This window comes from Mus caroli, chromosome 5, assembly GCF_900094665.2.
Source record: "Mus caroli chromosome 5, CAROLI_EIJ_v1.1, whole genome shotgun sequence".
NCBI classification, from domain to species: Eukaryota; Metazoa; Chordata; class Mammalia; order Rodentia; family Muridae; genus Mus; species Mus caroli.
The window spans coordinates 125067148-125090409 of record NC_034574.1 but is presented as its reverse complement, the minus strand read 5'-3'; the positions used below and the strand labels follow the sequence as shown (position 1 = coordinate 125090409).

At 41.7% G+C, this 23262-nt stretch overlaps 1 protein-coding gene across 2 annotated transcripts in view; it reads left to right on the top strand.

Annotated features, from left to right (window-relative positions):
- The window catches only part of Auts2 (activator of transcription and developmental regulator AUTS2), a 1096900-nt gene that overhangs the window by 288694 nt on the left and 784944 nt on the right, over positions 1-23262 (top strand). The gene's annotated exons all lie outside the window — the stretch shown is intronic.

The window sequence follows — 23262 nt, the reverse complement described above, 5'->3', positions numbered from 1 at the left end:
CGGTCTGCTCTTGGGCAGGCTGGTTTGGAAGTCACTTGTGCAAAGCTTGAGAAGTGTATTCTCAATGATGACGTTTAGTTACAGGCTTGGAAAGATAAAACGCCCTGAGAGGATGGAATGGGCTGTTTGGTGTCATAGAGGGGACGGAGGACATTCCTGTGTAGAGCCACATAGTGATGGATGTCAGCAAGGACACAGAAAGGCCTGTATCATAATGTCCTCAAATATGACCCTAGGCACCAGCAAACTCACTTGCGAGCAGGATTGTTAACATTTATTTAGTTACAAAGTCAGCAGTAACTCTGCTTCAGGCCTTCAATGTGTGGCTTAGCTAACGTGCCATAGCCCTACCACGTATACTTTAGAGATATGGAAACTGGGGCTGCAAGAAATGAGGTGGTTAGTCCGAGATCCCCCTTGCTATGTCTAATTACAATTGTAAATTATTTAAGATTTCTGTAGCCCCTCAGTTTCCCCTGTATATTGTTTCCTGTGTTTGGTATAAGGATTGAGCATGGAGAAATAAAGAACTGTAGATTATAAGATGGAGGGAGGGTGATCTGCAAACAAAGTAAGAAACAACATGGTCAGACAGCACATTTGATTTTTTGAAAGCTGCCCAAGAAGGCAGAGTTGAGCAGGATAATCTAAGTTCACAGCAGGCATTCTGAGTTGGAAATCCTGAAGGTAACCAAAGGCAAATGAAGGTTTTTTTTGCACTGGGGGTGAGGAGCTGGGGAGAGGGAGGGAAGACTAGGGTCCATAAAAGGTGACACTGTTCTGGAATTTGTGTTCCTTGCTTATGCACAAATATAATGACCAGTGGAGAGAAGCTGTAATACTGTCTCCTTTGTCCCAGACCCTCTTGCCTTCCCAACATGATGTAGGACTTATGACCCAGTCAGGGGAGGAACCACTTCACTTATCTGCCAAGGGCAAGCAGTATGTCTTCTTCCATAGCCCTGTCCCACTTCTCTTTTCCTTGTCTTCAAATCCTCTTTGTGATTTCCCTGAAGCCAGGAGTGTTAGCATTCTTCTGTGAAAACATTCGTGAGCATTCAGAAGACTGGGGACATGGGTCTGGAATTTGATTTTTAGTCTTGATGGTAAAGTGATACTCTGGATCCTGATGGCATTTGAAGTCAGAGCTTTGAAGAGTACTTACTTTGCAGATCACAAAGTATGAATCGCACTTTTCACCTATAAAGCAAAAACATAGTATATTACTCTGATCTTTATTCATGCCTGAATGTATCAGTTTATCAAGAATTTTATTTATGTCAAGAGAGGAAGTAGAGTTGATAACTGACATAAAAGCATGGAGCTTGCTATTGGAAAAGAGAAGAATAGGTTGGATAGCTTTTGTATTGTCTTAGAGGACAGTGCATACCGCAGTCACTTTTCTCTGTCCTTTAACTCCTTGCTGGGAGAATAACTGAATCTGTCTTATCTGGAAGGGGCCTTGAGTTGATAGTGAGCCTTGAGGAGAATTTTCACATTAATGGGCTGTCCTTTAGTGCCTCTGACTGAGGGAGTTAAAGCCTGAAGACTTACAGATGACAGTGGCATGAGGAAGAGGGATCCTGGTCTCCCTTCACGACATGTGGAAAGTGAATTCACTTTGCATCCTATTAGGGTGGTACTTCCTGAGCAGGCAACTTAATACATGGCTTTCCTGTAATTATGGAAGACATTACTCTTTAGCAGAGAGGAAATAATAGGATTTTTTTTCCCTGAGAGTCTGTTGAAAGCAACTAATGTTTTCACTCTGAGAGTGCAATTATATACTTTTAAGAGAGAAGGGGGGAAAGGTGTAGTTCTAAAACCAAATTGCTTTTCCTTCCCTTGTCTGATTATAAAACCACGGCTCCTGTGATATGTTTCCATTCTGTCAAAAGCAAGTGTTTTAATTGGCGCCTACCTTATTTGCTGGATTATGTTTTAAGGGTAAATACATACTGTCTCAGAAGAGGACTGATCAGTAACCGCTGTTGGCAAATGGAGGTAAGTTTCAACAACATTGTTCCAGTCTCCAAAAGAGCAGGGAAAAAAGTCTGATCAAAGGCGGGGATTACTATGACACAAAACAGTTTATGTCTCTGTGACCTGCTGTTCTGAAGACTTCCTTCCCGGGAAACGCATGACTGACGTCTACTCTCCTCCTCCAAAGTCCAGTTACACCAACATTTACCCGAGGGAACTAGTGACTGTGGGCTTACAGAGCAGGGTGACAGGTTGCTAACATTCCTGCGGGTGACCCCGGAGCAGCAGCACTGGAAAGTCTTTGCCTAGCGCGGATGATGCTTTCTCCATGACTACCCAGATGCAGCCTCCTTAGTTAGGCTTTGCCAGCCTGTAAGCATCAGGACCTAGAGAACACTTGTAAGGTCAGCAATGGGCAGAAGTGCATGCAAATAGCTGTGAATTAGCTGAAGTTTTGGGCAAGATCCCAATGATCTTCCCTATTCCTTCTCTTTATGGGGGGATGTCAGTCGTCTACCGGCCCCATCATGGTGGGCAAACAGGCATGGATGATTTCATGGATGTTGGTGGCAGTATGGCTTGTCGGATAGTATAGTACAATGCTTATTATTTTTCCCGTGTAGAACTGTTGAATATCTATGATATGAGCAGATGTTAGAAGTGTTATTGCTGAGGACACAGGGGATGCATTTTCCTCCTTCTTTGACTGGGGTTATAAGGAGAAGAAGCAGTGCCTCTCTGTAGTACCTTTCGTCTTTAATTGGGAAACTGAGTCATGCTCTATGCACCAAGCAATGAAAGGTTACATGTTTCCTAACCCTCTTTGGAAATTATGACTCCTCACAGAACATTCTGGGAAAACTTTATCCTTTCCTGAGCATGAAAGAGACTGTTTTTCTTTCCATATGTGTCAACTTCTAGAACATAGAAATTTGTGCTTTAAAAATTTAGTACTTTATAGTTTAAAGTACTGAGAAGACAACAGGGTTTTAAAAATAGTGTAGCCGTGTTGTAAAGATGATGAGAGTTGTGAGAACTCCGAGTTAGCTTTGATTTGAGTTCTACATATGTTTTATCCATTAATTTGTTCTTTCAAATAAGAATTGCACCTCAGGAAATATTCTGAGGAGAGTGAGAGGCCATCGTTTGGTTATGTGAGCATGCGTGTGTGTATGTGTGTGTGTTGCATATGAGCATGCACAGGTACATGATTATATATCTGCAAGGGTACGTGGAGGTAGAGGACAATTTAGGTGTCATTTGTCAGGAGATACTGTCCTTTTTCTTCTTTGGGAGAATGTATCTTTGTCTGGGAGGGAGCCTTCTAGTTCAGCTGGACTGGCTGTAATAGGAATGACATAGGTTGTTCTTAAGAAAATTGTGGTTTCAGAATTGAACAAAAATGGAATGATGTGGGAAGACAGAAGATCAAACATGGAGAAAGGAAAAGAACAGATTCGTCCTTTCAGGATGGGAGAAGCCTAAGATTAAAGCCCATTAAGCATGAGATGGTGTGAATAGTTTATAAAGCCGGAGTCTCCTCTTTCTAATACTGTCTTTTCCAGATCCCCACTCCTATGTCTTTCTCATCGAACCATCTTTTTCAAAAATGAAGCTGCTGTCTCGGGGAGTCTGTCCTAGTTATCGTCACATACCCATGTTCCCGTGAGCTCCGATTCATCCCCCCAACTCTCATACCCTGGGAGAGGGCAATAATCTTTCTAGCTGTTTCCTGCTTAGTGGGTGGGTAGAATCTCGGAGTTGTGTGTTCAACAGAGAAATGACTCTCACAAGACTGTTTCCAGGGGAAGTCCAGGATACCATGACAGGAGTCTCACAGTCAGTGAGTGCACCTGAGGCTCCATCTGTAAGACCTGTTGTAGAAGCAGGGAGGGAGAAGCAGAAAGGAGAGGCTACTTTAGCATACCCAGCATTGGGCATGATTTTCCAAGAAAGTTCTACCTAGTAGCAACTACTCCCAGGCTGGTCTCAAGAGTGATGAGCTCTGGATCTGTTTTCAGGCACTGGAAGGCTATTGAAATGTTTAGAAACATTGTGAAGTCTCACCCAAATGGTTCCCAGTGAGTGTGAGAGAGAAGCAATTCAACCATCCTTTGAAAATAGTAGTGGGTCTGTCCCTCTTGGCCATAGAGAGGCACTGACTGCAATGTCGGCGTTGAAGTACGTTCATGATATTCTGTATCTGGGAAGCATTTTTTCATATATAAAAATAATTTAAAATTATTTAATGAGAAACATTTGTCAGAATAACCTCTCATATGGCTTTAAGTCTAATTTCCAGGGAGTATAATCATTTAAACTGTTAAAGAAACACATCAAACATTGTCTTACTTATTTATACTTTCTGTTGGTTATTTTAAAATCACAGGGATAGCCAGAATTTATCCCATTTTTTACTGTGAAGGTTGTTTGAGGATCTGGCCCACAGGGCTCCATGGGCTTGAGAGGAAGCTCTGTCTCTTCCTCCAGCTTCAATTTTACCAGCTGTTTCATGACTATGAGGAACGCTAAAGGCCTTACTTAACCATGGCTTGGCTTGAAATCATGGAGGGAAATTTTACCCTGTATTGACTCTCTTCTTTGTAAAGTGGACACTGGTTAAAGCTCACCAGGTGTGTTCTCCATGGCTTCTCTGAACAGCAGAAATGGTCACTCTGCACTGTTACAGAGCATTTCGAGAAATGCCCCACAATCTCCTGTGACCTACTTGACTATGGACAACCAGGTATTCTTCTTTTTACTTCCTCTGACCACCTTAGTGACTTCTAAATATAGTTATTGAGCACCTAGAAGGTTAGGTGATCCAGCCTGGTACCCTTTTAACTGCCGTGTAATATTTAGGTAAAACTTGGGCAGAAACCAAACACTTCCACTTTGAATCAATGATCACGTTTGTTGTTTAATCCATCCTTGTAATTATCATGGTGAATACAACAGTAGATCACTGATTTAAGCAGAGGTTTGATTATCAGTGAATTGAACCTTGACCTTTTACATACCTTACTCAGACAGTGGTAACTTGGTTAAAGTTTCTAGATCTCTCCTCTCCTCTCCTCTCCTCTCCTCTCCTCTCCTNCTCTCCTCTCCTCTCCTCTCCTCTCCTCTCCTCTCTTTTCAGTCATAATAGTTATCTCATGAGATACAGTAATGGTAACAAATCCATAGTCAGGAGTCTGGCCATGGTCTTTTGCAAGCTGATGCAGATGGTGTCATGGCAGTTGCTTGGCTTGCCAGATAGTGCTGTGTAGCACCACCTTAAAGAAAGAAATCTGAATCCAAATTGCATATGTTATAAGTTATATATCATGTATGCATACTGTTAAAATGGTGGGGCCTGGAAATCCAGGTAAACCTGTGTGGGTACTGCGTATTAGGAAAGAGCCTTTGGCCCTCTGGAAAAATTGCTGCAACAGAATTAATATGGTGTAATGTTTGCTTGACATTTAAAATTGTAAAGTAGAGGCATATGACCAATTCTGAGAGCAGAGGTTGCTCTTTACAATTAGAGCTGTTATTAGAGATATCCAAAGGTAGTTGCTTTCACTTACTGTGTAGGCGATTACATGCCTACACGTAGAGGGGTAGGGTTGGTGCAGCAAGGCCAGGTACATGAACCTTCTGTTGTATTTCCTATAATCCTGATAGAGCATCATGTCCAGTAAATGTCCGTTGCTGCTGGTACCATTACCCCTGACTTGTCCTTTATTTGTTTTAGTGTTACTAACACTCTTGGGAGCACCCTGCGATATTGACTATTATAGAAATTATATTGCTAAGGAAGACTTATAATGGAAAACTTAGATTAAACAAATCTAGCTAAAGCCACATTTCTGAAGACCTGTTAATTAGTTTTGAGTGGAAATCTAGGCCAAAAACCACACAGGTATTTATCCAGCGTGACTGCAGAGCCAACAGAATTCTGGAAACAGGAGTATTTGAAACATGGATGTAATTTGGGATTGTAGTTTCATAATGAGAGGACATATGAACTTTGCTATGTGCTCTTTCATAAATTTGCTGTAATAGCCAAGTGCCTGGAGGTACCTGGAGCTGGTATTAAGAAATGTGAGCTGCAGTCAAACCGTTTTAACTCATACTTCATAATCTCACTTAAAATGTAAATTGGGATTTCATTGGCTTTCCAAAAATCAGGGACTGAATACTCTGGCTAGGGAAGCAGGTACTCTAAGTGCAGATATTCACCTCTCCTACTCCCTCCCTTTGCATCCGCAGTTCTGCCACAGAACAGCTTCTGAAACTCCAGCGGCTCACACAGATCTTCCCTTCCACCATTCTCCCCACGCAATGCTTTATCCCAGCTACTGGCTCCAGGCTCCAGCAGGAACCCAAAGGCTGCTCTGGCCAGGGGAGCATGTAGACTCACTAGCTCTTCACTTCTTCCCAAGCTCCTCTCAGTCCAGTCCCCCAGTCTCATCTCTAGCTCTGCAGCAGACCATTTGCAGATGGCTCTCTTCCCTTCTGCCTCCATCACCAGTGGACTATACAAATCTTCCTCTCCACCCCGCCCTGGTGTTTCACCCCAGCCCCTAGCTTCAGCAGGTCCTTCCTGAGAACACATAGCCCCTTCTTCCCAGGGAGGCAGGAAGGTTTACTGCAGATCTTCACCTGCCCCTCTGTTCTTCCAGATCCAATCCCGTAGTCTCACCCCTCGTTCTAAAGGCTGTCTGCTGCAGTCTCTCTTCTTTCCCTGCATCCATCTCCAGTGGATCAGACAGATTTACCCTCCTAACCACTCCCTTGCCCTGCTACTTTATCACAGCCCCTAACTCCCTGGGAACTCACAGGTCACTCTGGCCAGGGAATCATTTAGGCTAACTGTAGACATTCACCTCTCCCTCTGTTCCTTGAAATTTGATCTCCTAGTCTCACCCTCAGCTCTGCAGCAGAACACCTCTCTTCTGTGCACCCCAACCTCCAATCATTCCAATGGGTCACACAGATCTTCCCCATTGCTTTGCCCAGCCCCCAACTTGAGCAAGCACTTCCTGGCAACCCGTAGGCCACTCTGGCCAGGGAAGCAAGTGAGCTAATGGCAGGTATTCATCTCTCCCTCCGTTCCTCCAAGTTCAAAACCCCACTCTCATTCCCAATTCTGGAGCAGGCCTTCTGTAGTCTCTCTTCACTCTCTGCCCACATTCCCAGAGGTCTAACTAAGCATATCGTAGTCGAACACCCCACTTTACCCAAGTCATATAAACCCCCTATCCTAGCACTTCGCCATTTCTAAACACGATAACCCGAAAACACCCAGGTTTGTTTATCTGGAATACATAGTGATATTCCAGATAAAGACTCATCAGGGTCCCAGAAGACTTGTCTACCAGACAACATACAGCTACAATGCTCTCCTAAGAACCAGAGCAGAAACAGAAACCAAGGAATAAAAACATCTACCTGTTAAACACAAGACCAGACACCAGCATCTAGAATTACAATCTTTTTAGTCCCAGATGCCTATACACTAGTGTAAAAAACAATTAGTAACATCCAAGGAAATATGTCCCCACTAGAGCCCAGCAAGCCTCCCATAGCAGGCTCCAACCTAGGTGAAGCCCAAGAAGAAGACCTTAAAACAGTCTTTATGAGCATGATAGAGGTCCTTGAAGTGGAAATGAATGAATCCCTGAAAGAAATCCATGAAAATACAAACAGTCGGAGGAACTGAATAAAACAGTTTCAGCCCTGAAAGTGGAAATAGAATCAATAAAGGAAACAGAAACTCAGGAAATCTGTACACCAAAAATTAGGAACTTAAATAGGTGGTTGACAAGGGTAGGGGAGGCTATAACTCCTTTGACTTAAAACTGCATTTTGAGAGCTGAAAGATTTTTTAGTGGTTAAGTTATGCATTGTTCTGCTCTTGGAGAGGAAGGAAGTCTAGTCCACTCCAAGTCGTCTGTTGCTTCAGCTCCAAGGAGGCCGAGGCCTCTCTGGACTCTTGACGGTACTTGAACTCAGATGCACATTCTCACACACAAACATATATGAATACATGCAATTAAAAAATAAAAATTTTAAATCCTGCTTTTGGGGTGGGGGGGGAGTTGAACTGTACATTTTTTTCCTTCTTAGAAGAATACACAGCTATCTCCACGCAGCCTGACACAGCTACAGAACGTGAGGCAATCCGCTAATTTCTGCTCGCAGCAATCCCATCCCTACACAAGTCTGTACATGACAGGTATGGGTAGGAGTTGGGAGTGGGTGGCTGACTGCGGTTTGCAGTGGTGTTGGTGGGGATCCAAGCAGATGGCTGTGATAGCCACGTGCTGCGAGATTCCCGTGGGAGTTGATGGCGGTGACAGGCGACTCACAATGTGCTATTTACAGTTTGGGTTTGCAGTCTTTCAGTGACATCTGAATGCTCTTTAGCAACTGCTTTCATTACTGCCTTTCGAGGAGCTGCTAATTGAAAATGAAATCGTGGGTGGGCTCTGAGACGGGCAGGCAGGGACAGGTCCATGTGTTAAACACCCTCGAGGACTGTGGAGCATCCTTACACCCAATCTCTGGCCCTTTTTCCAAAATAAGAAAAGTCGAAGGTGCATTTGGAGGTCCTGTGTACTTGAACACTCTTTGCCCAAAGAAGCACTGGTCCACCTGTGGGTCTCGGGAGGAAGTGAGGGAGTGCCAGCTACTCTCTGCTTTCTCTGTGTGGTTAAATGTGTGCAACTGTTATGTCAAGTCCCCTGGCATCTTGTGATAGTCTCCTGAGTTCAACATAGGACATATATTTTTCTTCTGTTTTCCGCAGATCCACTGTTGCTACTGCTGGTGTCTTTTTGTAGGTGGAGGGGTTGAGTTGTACAAGTGTGTGTGTGTGTGTGTGTGTATGTATGTGTGAACATGTTCATGTGGAGGCCAGACTCTCCAACCATCCCTGAGACGACTCAAGTGCTATCCACCTCATTTAGCGACATGCTTACTTACTGGTCTGGAGCTTACTCAGGTTGAATGACTCAAAGATCCTCCTGTGTCTTCCTCCCCCACACTGGGATTACAGGCATGCCTAGCATTTTATGTGGGTCGTGGGGCTCAAGCTGAGGTCCTTGTGCTTACAGGTCAGTCACTTTACGCACTGAACCACCTTCTCGGCCGCTGACTGGATGACCTCTTGAGCTTTGGGATTTACCGTGTATGTAGGTTTGCGTATGTAGCTTTTTTAATCTATAAATTCTGTCTTGTGATATAGCTCCGTTGGAAGAAGGTAAAGTGTCTAAGCACAGTGAGGGGAGAATGTGATGTTGGTTTGATTGGACTCTGATGGCAGATGATGATCTTGGTTCAACACAAGATTATGTTGTGTCCTTATCTTCAGAGCTGCTAGCTGGAGCATTGTCAGCATTACTGAAATTGTCCCTGTCCTAAGTGTTCATGTGTGGGATTGATTGGAACTCATTCTCAAAATAATTTTGCATGGAGAATTCCTGGGATGATCAAGGAATGACCTCAAGCTTGAAGATGTTGTTAGCTTCCTTTTTAATTACACTTGAAGATGGATATAGGAGTCTATTCTTTTTTTTTCCCCTTGAATATGTTAGCAACTATTTGGGACAGAACCATTCTGAATTACACATTTTGTTCAAATGGGAAGTGTTTGCTCTTCTCAGCCCCTGAGGCTGGGGCTGAAGGGCCCTTTATGATATACACCTTTTAATGTAGTTAACCCTCAGTCCCATTAGAACTGCTTTGCTCTCAGAATCCAACTGTTTTAATGCCTCCGGGCACAGCTAGGTCCTAATGATGTTGAAACAGCAGTTTTTGGTATTCCAAATAGAGGCCCAAGTCTTGCCTGTTGATACAAGCATTGATTTTGTACGAGGTAAAGGGACCAGAGTTCCTGGCTGGAGTTCTGGTGCTTTTCATGCCCATTGGTGTGCATACATCCTTGCACCAGTGCTCTTGCGTATACACAGAAGTAAGAACTAACAGACCTCATCGGTGCTGGGCCCACGTGAGTTGTATCACGTGTTGCTGGAACAGTTCACCAGCATTCATTGATCATGGCTCTGCAAAAGCTGCCAGTGTTCCCAAGCTTCTGCCTGCAGTGATGCTGATGGAGAGGGTCATTTCATAATCACTGTCTGCACCTGCGTTTGCTCAGGAAATGCTGGTGTCATACATCTTGAGAGCATGCAGCTCAAAGCTGGACAGGATGATTCTGCAGGGCTGAGATTGGCTATAATTAGATTGAGAAGCAATTAGCTGCCTGGCCTGCATAGGGAATATGCAGAGTCATGCATCTTTTCAAAGGGTGGTCTCCAGACCACCTGTATCAGAGCTTATCTCATGTGCGACAAAAAAGCTCATTCTCAGCTGCTACCCCTGGAGGTGAGTTCCCTGGTGCTACAGGAGTCAGACATTAGACTTTTATTTGGGGCCAGTAAGGTGACTCTGTGTATAAAGACACCTGTTGCCCACCCTGAGGACTTGAGTTCAGTTCCCAGAATCTACATGATGAGCACAATGGAACAGCCTGTTCCTGAAGGCTGTTCACTGATAGTAGCATAATGGCTTGTACATATAGTTCTCCTGGTGTGGGTGCGCGTGCACACACACACACACACACACACACACACACACACACACACGTGCCATGGGAAGGTTCTTCAGTTTGTAAATGGCTGCTTGTGTGTGCAGGCATATGTGTGCATGGGTGTGTGGAGACCAGAGGGTAACCTTGATGTTGTTCCTTGAGCTACCTTCCCAGACCTTACTTATTTTTATAATTACAAAATAAGAAATGTTTGGTAAATCTTTATAAAAGAAAATTAAACATCTCCTAGGAATTGATTTTATCAATTGGCAGAATAGTCTTCTTTGTATCCTGAGCTCCCTTATGTCATGTTATTAACCAGAACGAGGTGTCTTGCTGCATGCTGTGCACACGTCAACGTTCACCCAGGGCTGTCCATTGGCTGTTTCCCTGAGAGTTTGTAAGAATGAGCTGAGAAGCATAGTGCTTCAGTCTCTGAACCCAGCAAATGAAACAGCTCTAAGTATGTCAGAATTTGTTGTTTCTGATTTCCTTGTCTTAAATTCCCTTTTATTTATATATAAGGATTTTTTTCCCTTTTTATTAGATATTTTGTTTATTTACATTTCAAATGTTATCCCCTTTCCTGGTTTCCCCTCCAAAAACCCCCTTTCCCAAACCTCCTCCTGCTGCTCACCAACCTACCCACTCCAGCTTCCCTGCTCTGGCATTCCCCTATACTGGGGCAGCAAGCCTTCACAGGGCCAAGGGCGTCTCCTCCTATTCATGTCCAACAAGGCCATCCTCTGCTACATATATGCATCTGGAGCCATGAGTCCCTCCATGTGTACTCTTTGGTTGGTGGTTTAGTCCCTAGGAGCTCTGGGGGTAGTTGTTGCTTCATATTGTTGTTCCTCCTGTGGAGCTGCAGGCTCCTTCAAGCTCCTTCCATCCTTTCTCTATCTCCTCCATTGGGGACCTTGTGCTCAGCCCAATGGTTGGCTGAAAGCATCCACCACTGTATTTCTCAAGCACTGGAAGAGCCTCTCAGAAGACAGATATATCAGGCTCCTGTCACCAAGTACTTGTTGGCATCCACAATAGTGTCTGGGTTTGGTGACTATATATGGGATGGATACACAGGTGGGGCAGTTTCTGGATGGTCTTTCCTTCAGTCTCTGTGCCACACTTTGTTTCTGAATCACCTCCCATGGGTATTTTGTTCCCCCTTCTAAGAAGGACTGGAGCATCCATACTTTGCTCTTCCTTTTTCTTGATCTTCATTTGGTCTGTGATTGTATCTTGGGTCTTCCAAGCTTCTGGGCTAATATCCACTTATCAGTGAGTATATAACATGTGTGGTTTTTTTGTGATTGGGTTACCTCAATGACTTAGCATTTGAGAGCACGACTGCTCTTCCAGAGGTTCCAAGTTCAATTCCCAGCAACTACATGGGAACCATCTGTAATGGGGATGTGATGCCCTCTTCTGGTGTGTCTGAAGACAGCAACAGTGTTCTCATATACATGAAATATATAAGAACCTTAAGCTTTCAAAGACTATAGTGTTCTAGAGTGCTTGCCCAGTATCTGAGTTTAGTTCTCAGCATCGTTATCAGCCTGTCCACAGCCTCCTGGAAGTATAGATGCAGGGAGCTCTGACACCATCTTTTGGCCTTGGTGGGTGCCTACATAACTGCACACATTGACATATAGACATATACAAATGAAAATAAACCTTAAGGTTTATAGATTTTATTTACATCTCTATCCAGACATAAAAATTGCCACCATTGGGGAGTATTGTGGTGGGGACTGATTGTTTTTCACTCTAACTAAGAAAGCCTCAGCTTAGCAAAATAAAAAACTTGGATTTCTGGCTTGAGTTCTGTAAATCTTTAAGGAAATACTTGGCTTTCTTGTTTAAGTAGGAGCAGCTACACTTAGAACTTCACAGTTAGCCGGGCGGTGGTGGCGCACGACTTTAATCCCAGCACTTGGGAGGCAGAGGCAGGCAGATTTCTGAGTTTGAGGCCAGCCTGGTCTACAAAGTGAGTTCCAGTACAGCCAGGGCTACACAGAGAAACCCTGTCTCGAAAAACCAAAAAAAAAAAAAAAAAAAAAAAAAAGTTGCCCGTGGCATGTCAATAGCAGATGATGCTTGCTAATTCATACACGGCTAGGAGGCTAGAAACGTTCTTCCCCTCATAATGAACAGTTGCCACAGAAATGATCACACCACACGAGAAAGGCTACTAATAATGACTTTTGACTCTAAGAAATGCGTGATGAGGATGATGGGAAAGGCCTCTGACTCCGAGTGAAATATAAGGCTTGGTAATGGCTGGTGTGCTTCGCCAGAAAATTAAATGACTTTTTTTTTTTCTTTTTGAGTCTTCATCTTTTCTGCTGCATAATTTATTATCACCTGGCTCCTACCTCCCTGTAATTACAACTCCATGTCTCTGTTTCTCTATTAGAGAACAGTATGGGACAGGTAGTTTTGTGGAATATTGACTATCTTAATGGCTATTACTATCTTAATCAGAATGGCTGTGATTACTCAAAAGAAATTCTCAAGATTAGGTCTGTGGACATTCACTCATAAAAGGAATCAGTAGGCACGATTATTAGACCCCTACCTCAGATTCTAGCAACCTACTTCCTAGGCCACTTGCACATGTTCTTGGTAGAATAAATATAGAATGGAAGGTTAGCAGTAAAAATGAGTTCCTTAACTATGGGGAAGTTGTCATCCATTATGGAGTGAACAGATTTGATGATGTGGCTATTGAAGCATCCTCATCCCTCTTAGAAGTGATTATTCACCCATGCTCCTTTAAGCCCAGTGATCTCATTGGTTAGTCAAAGCTGGAGTTGGTGGCATTGTGTCCTTTCAGTCTACCCTTGGTACCCTATCTGAGATGAGTTTGTTTTAAGATTGTTCTCGGCTCCATAGGACAAGCCATACAAATGTTGTAGACTGTCTAGGGAAGAGTATGATGACTCTCCACAGTTCTCCTGGTACTGTGAAAATACTGGAGGTGGGCAGGTGACTTCTGCAGCGCTTGCCGTGTTGAACCAGCAGCTCATCGTGCTCCCTGTTATTCTGCTCTGGAGCTGACCTATAGCTCTTCATCTGCCCTCCTCTCTAGAGTGCCTCCTGTGTTAGCTCCAGTCGCAGGAGGGACCACTAAGATTATTTCCGAGCTTCTGCCTGCAGATGTTTTGCTGTCTGTCCATACTGGTTAATTTTATCTTTAAATTAAAAAGTTTCCCTTTTAGCAGACACATAAAAACATAAAGATTATGCATATTAATAAGATTACACATGCATATATTACACAATGCCCAAATAATGTGGGTTTGTTTCATTACACATTTTCCATTTTTTATAGTTAAAAACTAGTTTTCAGATTTGATTACATTTTCCTGTATCTCATGTGCCTGGGTGTGGAGCGGCAGGTATGCGTTCACACGCCATGGAATACAGGTATAGATCAGAGAAGAAATTGTGAGAATTGGTTCTCTCTTTCCTCCATGTAAAGGCCTGGGATCAAACTCAGGTTTTCAGGTTTGGCTTCAGGTACCACCTGACAGGTATATGGAAAACTTTTTATGTTACACATTCTGTAATGTTTAATGAAATAAGATCAAGCATGTTTCTTTTCTGAAACATTTATCATTCTTTAATGGTAGAAATGTTCAAAATTGTTTCTCTCTGAAGCAGATAATTCAGACCTGATGACTATGGTGATTGTTCTGTACAGTGGTACCAAGAGCTGTGTGATATACATCATCTCTCAACCTTTTCTGTCCTCCCAGTGCTGCCCAACCTTTGGTAACCATCATTAGACCATCAACTTCTATGCAATTGAGTTATTGGGGACTTTGCATGAGTGAGACCACGTGCTTCTTCCCACGCTTGACCTGCTTCACAGAACGTAATTTCTTGTTCCAGCCCTGTTACTGCATGGCAGGGTTTCATTCATTTTTATGGGCCGAGGCTAATAAATAGTATCAGGATATAAAATTCTAAAATCCTCCCTTCTCCTCTCATGGAAGAATAGCTGTGCTTTTCTTGTGCTCTTAGTGTCCAGTCTTACGTGTTTAGATTGTACTCTGCCGTGTGTCTAGTGCGACCTCTAGAATCGTGCGTGTGACCACATTTCCAGAGGCCAATCTTCCCATCATATATAATCTCATCATAACTTAATCTCTCACTATCAAAGTCAAATTTCTATTTCTGCTCGTGGATAGTGTTAGGCTCTTCCAGGAGCTTCTCCATCCTCGCCTCTGTTCCTCTCCAGCTGCAGCCTCCACGGTTCTCCTTATGTTCCCTCCACAGGCACCGTGCAGAGTTCGCATTTATGGAGGTGGTCTTCCTTTCAACTCCTTAGGTGTCACCTCAAATTTCAGCTGTTAGGGAAGGTTTATCTGACGGTATCTTTTAATCCAGGGAGTTTCTCGGGTTCTCTCTCTCTTCTGAGATTATCTTTTTAGTTCCTTACACTGAGTACCATGTATAATTTCAGGTCTGTCCTTTTGTGTTTCTTGTTTATTTGGTATAATGTCCCATATAGCCCTGCCTCAAACTTAGTGTGTAGCTGAGAATGATTTGGGGACTACTTACCTGATGCCTCTACCTCACGCGTGGCGATGTTACTGTTGTGTTACGCCACTGTGCTAATGAAGTACTCGGAATGGCACCTAGAGTTCTGTGCCTGCTCTATGGTTGCCCAAATAGCTGAGATACATATTCCCTCTCAGGGTGTTTCTTGAATTCTTCCTCATGTCTGCCCTTCCGTCTGTACTCCAAGCTTTTCAGATGAGTGGTGTCCTATACGGTGAGGTACTGTTCAACACGTGTACATCCAGCAAACATGTCCCAGATGAGCCTGGAGTGCTTGTGCTTTTGGAAAGAACCAGAATTTGGTTCCCAGTACCCACATTGGGTGGCTTCCAACCACCTGGACTCTAGCTTTAGGGGACTACCCTGTGTACTTCAAGGGGCCTAGACATGCATGGCGCACGCGTATAAATATACAGATGCTCACACACATAGTACTCCAGGCTGTCAAAAGGGTAGAGTGGACACTGGAGCCACGCAAAGCTGGAGAGGATAGCTTTCTATTTTTCAGAACTAAAAAATGGCTGAAGAGAGACACAGATGAAAGTGGATGAGAGTGGGGGGAAGTTCGCCACTGAGCTTACGTTTCACATGTAAATATGTGGGTAGGGGTACTCTACTCTTTAGCATCTTTACATTGTAAGCTATTGTTCCAGAGGCCCTCTGTCTAAATTGTTTTGACTTTTGAAACAGTATGAATTTTCATTTCGTGACCCAATTACTTAGTTGTCCTTGGTTTTGCTCCTTCAGTAAGCATGGAGTGGGACACCTTTACTTATGATATATATATATATATATATATATATATATATATATATATACACACACACATATATGTGTGTGTGTGTGCTGCTCTTGTATGCATATCTTGTCTATAGAAGATATGCTCCTGAAGATCACCCTGCCATTGATGTCAGTCTCCAATAGTCAGTGCATCTCAGTGCTGGCGGCATGGAATGTCTCCCAAGTTTAGATGTCTTCTCAGATGTGCACCACCAGTCTCAGGGTGGCGTGTTTCTCAGTCTCCCTTCAGTCTTCTAAAGAAACTTTTGAGAATAAATGGTGGGTCCTGAAAATACCAGTTCCTACGATATTTTTTAAAATAGTAATATGCTTTTTGCTTTCATTCCTCTTGGATTCTTGTTTTTACACAAAAGAAAAGAGGCAGGCTTCAGGATTCCTTCATTTGTCTCAGATACCATTTATTAGAAATTTAGTTGGTCCAGTGATTTGGCCCTTATTCCTTACATTGTATTGTAATTATATATATACTATATATATTCTTATATATGATACTTATAGTTTCTAGAAATTGCTCTTCTTATAACTATTTACTCTGGAACTCATAGAACAAGGAAATTTATAGCTATTTAAAAATGTAGCCTGTTAGTGAAAATCTCTGTACAACAGAACCAGAAGTAGCCATCACTGTCTGTTGCCTATTTAATTGGAAGTAGATTGCTTTTATTGCAAGTAGAACTTCAGAACAGGAATATTCGAGTAGAAATTTCCAGCTTCAGAATGATAAGACTTGTAGTTCTCTCTTCATTCATAAGGGCTTTTTTCCTTAATGAAACAGAAGATAATATACTTTGGTCTTGTCTTTGATCCTCTTAATTATTTTGGTTTTTGTACATATAGAATTTTTATTTGTGTGTGTGTGTGTGTGTGTGTGTTTCGTACATGTACATGAGGTTGCCCATGGAGGCCAGAAAGGGCATCAGATCCTGTGGTGGTCTGCTGTAAGCCCTCGACTTATCTTGGAACTTGCCCTGAATTGTAACCAGCAATTCTCTCAGATTCCCTTGTTTCTGGCACCTCAGCTCTGTAATTACAGTGCCAGTCTTTTGGTTGTCAGTGTTGTTGTTGATGCTTGTTTGTTTTTAAAACTTTTAATGTGGGTTCTAGAGATAGAACTTCTTCTTTGTGATTCAATCCAAGCAGTGTACTCACCTATGTCTCTGATCTCCACAGTAACACATTTTGGATACCTTATAACCAAAAATACTCAGTTTATTGGAATTCATAGAGAAGAATAAGTTTTGTTTTAAAAAAAAATCAGTGTAGCTTTTAGTGGGACCTCCAAAGAGGTCCCAGACCACTGCTTTGTGCTTGTTTGATGTTGTTCTACATCCCCCTCTTTCCATTGTGGCTTTTCTAGGGCACTTGTATTGCTTCAGCACTTGGGGACTCCAGGAGATTTTGGTAATAGATATTAGATCTGAGAGTTGTGGCTTATATGATTCGAGAGCCTGCACAGAGCAGTTTGGGGGTCTCCTATGTTAATGAGGTAAATTTCTGTGTAAATAAATGCTCAGGATTTGCAACGGAAGAAAATAAAGCATGGTTTGAACCTCATCGTTCTGCCAAATCAATATTGATGGGAAAATTTATTGGTACAAGGGCTTTCCTGTTACCAGTGAATCATATAAACAATAAAGATTTTGATGCCATGATTTATATGCTGTATGTTTTGAAAAATGTTGAAAAAAATTGGCCTGTTTGGTCCTGAAAGTTCTGTTTGAAGCCATGGAAGTATTATAGCTCTCTTTGTACCATTATTTCATGTTCTGTCTCACTGCATGAAAGCACAAAGGAGGAAACATCACAGTGTTTGTCAGAAGCTGTGTAGGGCTGCGATCCTAGGATTTTAGTGTTAGCATTGTTTGTTGGCTTAAGGTTCCCTAGCTTTTAAAAACAAACAGAAAAACAGATTCCTCTATGTGTGTGTGTGTGTGTGTGTGAGAGTGTGTTTCTTTTTGAGTGTATGTCACTATTGTGCATGTATTCAGGTAGGTTAGAAAAGGGTGGGTGTTGCGTCCTGAAGCATGAGTCATATGTATTTGTGAACTGCCCTATATAGGTACTCAGAGCTGAACTCAAATCCTCTGAAATAGTGACTCTAACGGTTTTACCTTCTTTCCAGGGTGAATTAAAAAAATAAAAAAGTATTATAAGGGATGTGAGCTGTTGAAACAGAATGAAACAGTCATTTGATGAGAAAAAAATAGTTTTTCTACCGTCCTCAACTCATTTCTGTTGCTGTGATATAATAGTATAATAAATATATAATAACTTAGGAGAGATAGGGCTTATTTGGCTCTCAGTTCCATCTCACAGTCAGACAGTTTGTAGAAGTCAAGGCAGGAATTCAAATGGAGCTGGTTACATTACATACTCTGTCAGCATCACAGAAAAATAAATGATGCTGCATACAGTGGGCTAGGTCTTTCCTCCATAGTTAGTATAATCAAGAGAATCCCCCATAGGCATGTCCACTGTATAGTCTAGAGGTCCCTTATGGAGACTGTCTCCCTGGTTGGTTCTAGGGTATGTTCTATAGAGCCTACTTTAAACTCATTTGTAGAGATACTTACAGACAATGGGATACTTTGTAGTCATTATAGTCGGTGAAGTAGAATGTATCAGTCTTGGCTTTTGTATTCTGTAGATTACAGAGATGGCTTTTTGTGGTGGGAGAGAAGGGCTGGAAAGAGGAGTCTGGTACCAGTCATTCCTCACTGCTGGGGCCTATTTTGCTAATCAGATTATTTTCCCTTTTGAGTTTGTGGTTACAGCAGAATGTGCTTGTTCCATGCCTCTAACACCATGTCAAACAAGCACAAAGGCTGGAATTCTTAAAACTCCTTTTCTTTTGACTATTAGCTCAATTTTAAAAACCAAAAGTAACTAAGCTCTGTTAGTTCCAAGAATTTCAGTTGCAGCTGCCATTAAATGTGTAACATATGATACAGCATATGTGCTTTATAGTGATGGTCCAGTATGGTATCACTATGGTGTGCCTATGACTGCACATAAGCAACCACGGTGGATCCTTGTAAATGTGTGGGACTGAAAACCCCTAATACAATGGGAACATGATGCTGTGTGTGCAGAGAATAGAAGCCTGTTTCTGAGAATAGGTTAAATAGGATTTCATACCAACACTTACCTGTCACCATACCTGTTGACATTAATCTGATGGTTCCAATGCAAAGATTTTTAAATGTAAATAACACAAACTCCTTGCTTAGAGTAATTCATGGTGATGAGCTACAACTAATTATTCGTGCATTTTATTTCATTCAATCACTAAAATTTTCACTCAGTAAATGGTGAAACTTGTGTATCCATTCATTTGGCTTTCTGAATTCCTTTCCTGTACCCCACTGATATAGACTGAGTAAGATGGTCAGAACTCCTTTCTGTTACTGCTCCAATGGCCATGGGGTGACATGGTGGTGCTGGTTATCGAGGTTCACTGACAACTTCTAATAGAGCTCACTTCCTTCAGGAGGGTCCCCATGCATTCCAATTCACAAGTTTGTTGTTATGATGAGAGAGGTTGGGGGTGCTTGCTCTATTTTCTAGGGCCTCATCCTTAATTACTTTGTAATGACTTAAAGTAAGTAAATTGTAAAATACTCTTTGAACTGTTGTTGAATTATAGCTATGTCCACATTATTCCACTCATCTTCCTTGAGGTTTTTCTAATGCCATATATCTTTCTTGGGTGACTTTCCTCACAGATGTGTTTGTGATTCCAGGTGAGAATTTGTGAGCTACAACCATTATACTAAACCTCTAGCTTTGTCATCTGAGGCCAAGGGTTGTACGTAGTTTGCTTATGTCTTATTAATTTGTGAGGATTTCCCCTTATCCTATACATTCATAAGTATTTATTTTTGATATTGTCTTTTTATGATGTTCTTTTTGAGTAATAATAATTTTATAAATTGAGAACTTTGTTTTTTATATAGATTGTAGACAAATATTCAAAACAGGATCCATTGTGATTGCCTGGGGGGAAAAATGCCTATGTTCTGGTTTAATGTTTAGGCTTTGGTGGTTTACTTTGTTGATTGGTTTGTTTGTTTAATTGTCAATTAAGATATGGAAATTTGAATGGAGTAGAATATAAAACCTTTGGGTTCCTTGGTGAATGTTGACTGATCCGAAGGATGCCAAAGATGCAGCCAGGAGGATGTCTGATGCTTGTGAGGTACTGGCATGCCAAACCATGCCTTCTGTGGGTCTTTGGGTGTGTGCGTTATCCCAGTTTCAGTCATGTTGTTCTGGTAAAAATATCATGAAGAATGGAAACTTAGTGAGGACAGGGCTTAAGTTGGTTTCAGGTTATAGTCCATCATGGCAGAGAAGTTAAGGCAGTAGGAATAACTAGCTGGTCACAATACAGCTATCATTAGTTGCTGAGAGAAATGAATATTCACATACTGTTGTATTCTGCTCATCCTGTTTGCACCCTGGTGCTCTAGAGCCAACACCCAGGGAAAGGTGCTACACAGAGTGGCTTGGGTCTTTCTGCTTCATTTTAGAACACAATCAACACAACTGCCCACAGACATGACCTCAGAGCAACCTGAGCTAGACAGTCCCTCCTGTGACACATTTCCAAGCTGGTCCTAGATTGTGCCTCCTTGACAATTAAAGCTGCCCATTGCATTCACACAGTCTCCCCATGGTTTGAACTCTGACCAGCCTGTTACCTACTAGCTCATCTCTTCCTTCTTCTCTCCTTACTTCTCTCCCTCTCTCCTTTTAGAGATATTTATTGGAGCAATCCAGTTTTTGTTTTATTATTCCTTACCTATGTTAAGCAGGTCATTTCTTTGCTGTTTAAAGGAAACTGTTTTCTGTATTGTAAAACAGGTAACACAGAATGGACTTAGATATTAAGTGATAATTTTCTAGGACTTTAAATATAAGTATGTTGCCTGAGTCTTAGTTCTAGGTGTGCTGGGGGTGGGGCATTTTTCATGGTCCTGTCTGTCTCTCTCTGCTTCACTTCTGAAGGGGTAGTTTTGCCTGTGGCATCTCAGAAGTGTTTAATTTAGGAGTCTAATGTTCAGTTGCTTGTGTTTCAAAACTGTCATAGAAAGTGCTTTAGTCCTTACAGACCTCCACACTTCCTGAGGGCATCTTTGAATCAGAGTGTGGCATCTTTTGGAGCCTGGTTAGAATTTTTCCTGAATTGTTAATGCAGTTGTGAAAGAGTTTTGGCATGTTTGCACCAGTATAACCTTTCAGGTTTCTGTACAGTGCATTTTCTATATATTCTCTTCCCCATGGTGTTGGTTTCTTACTCATAACCAACATGATTGCTTGAAGATTTGTTTTAAGCAGAAAAAGTAATGGAGGAAGTGAATTTTTACATATTTAAAGAATAAGTTAAGTCATATTTGAAAGTGTTTAAAGTAGGCTTTAGACTTTGTTATTTCAGATACTCACCAAATACAGACTAAGCGTTAAGCAGAGTCAGCTGTGTTGTCCATACCCTGTTCTGTTCCTGCTCACAAGAGCCACGTCGTGTCTTTCTGTCTTTGCCCTTCTCCTTCTGCCTCCTGTTCTCCTACTCCTCCCATCTCAAAGCTCTCTGTCTCTCCCTCCCCTCTACCCTCCTCCCCATCAGGAGTAATACATTACTTTTGAGCCAAACATTTCTTGAATGCCATATTTATACCAATTTTGCCCTTTTCAGTAAAATAAAGTTATTGTCAAGTTTTCCTGTGATATAGTTAGTGTCTATAATGGCATCACAGAGAAGAGAGATACACCTTCAGTTTCGTAGAAAAGATTGTATGGAGCTTTTATAGGTTTCTTTTTTACTGTTGGTTAGACTTTTATCAGTGAGTCTCCATGGGCTGGAGTGTTTGGTTTGGTTTGGGTTGGGTTGGTTTGGTTTCGTCTTAGTTGTGGTTGGAGGGTGAGAAAATATCACATAAGCAGTTAGATAATTCTGTTGTGAACTCTTCCTGCAGCCGATTTGGTTTTCAGTCATGTATAATTTATGCTTCTGATGAATTTGTCCATTTCATCGGAGCATTCATTTTTTGACTCAGCTATTTGTATAATATCCCTTTATTGTTTAAACAGCTATCCCGAGCAGGGTGATCTGCACTCATTATTGTTAGACTTTAGACTAACAATAACTATCAAGACTATCAGACTTTGTTTATCTATATCTCTGTTTCCTCTGCTCTCCCTGCATGTGAGTATGAATAGGCATTTATCAGTTTTACCAATTTTCTCAAAGAAACAGCTTTGCTTTCATTGATTTTTCTGTGCTGTTTTATTTTTCATTGATTTCCTTCTTTCTGTTTATCTAGGGTTTACTCTGCTCATATTTTTGCTTTCTTTCTTTCTTTCTTTCTTTCTTTCTTTCTTTCTTTCTTTCTTTCTTTCTTTTTTTGATATGAGAACAAATTAATGTTTTAGTTAGTTTGGTTGTTTGTTTCTTTCTTTTTCTTTTTGGTTTTATGAGACAGGGTTTTTCTGTGTAACAGCTCTGGCTGTCCTGGAACTAGCTCTATAGACCATGCTGGTCTCAAATGTGGAGAGATCTACCTGCCTCTGCCTCCTGAGCGTTGGGATTAAAGGCATTTGCTACTTCACCCAGCTTTGTATTCTTGATGGCCTATGATTTATGACCCTCCTGCCTTTGTCCTTGAGTCCTGGCCTTCCATACGCACACGGCTAACCAATGCTGTTGTGCATCAGTGTTGGTTTAAAGGAGAAGCTGGAATCATCTTTCTTAATATAGGCATATAAATTTACCGTATAAATGTACCCCATAATACTACTTTAGCAGTACCCCACAAACTCTTAATATGTTTTCATTTTCTATGCAAATACTTTTTAGCTCCTTTTTATGATACTTTTTTTTTTATTTGTGGGCTTCAACCTATATAGACCCTGTGATTGCAAGACATGCTTTATGTCACTTCACATCCAACGTGGATTGTCATTCAATTTATTGTCATAATACGGTTTGTCTATGTAGGTGATTCCTGTGCATTGACCAAGTTGTTATTCCCAGTGGCTGAGTAGAGTGTATTACACATACCTGTCTGGTCAAGCTATTCATTTTGATCTTTAGTTGCATTATAACCTGAGTTAGTGTTTCCTGCTTGCTTGAGAGAGAGGGGAGATTGATTCATGTTTCTGACTGTAATTTAGCTTTAATCCTTCTCTTTATCTGATGTCTCTGTTGTTAGGCACATAAACATTAAAGATTGTTATGTTGTGTCGATTGATGGATGTGTGCTATTATTATTAAATAGATGTCTTAATCCCTGGTTGTAGTCTGAAATATAGTTTAAAAAATGTGTGTC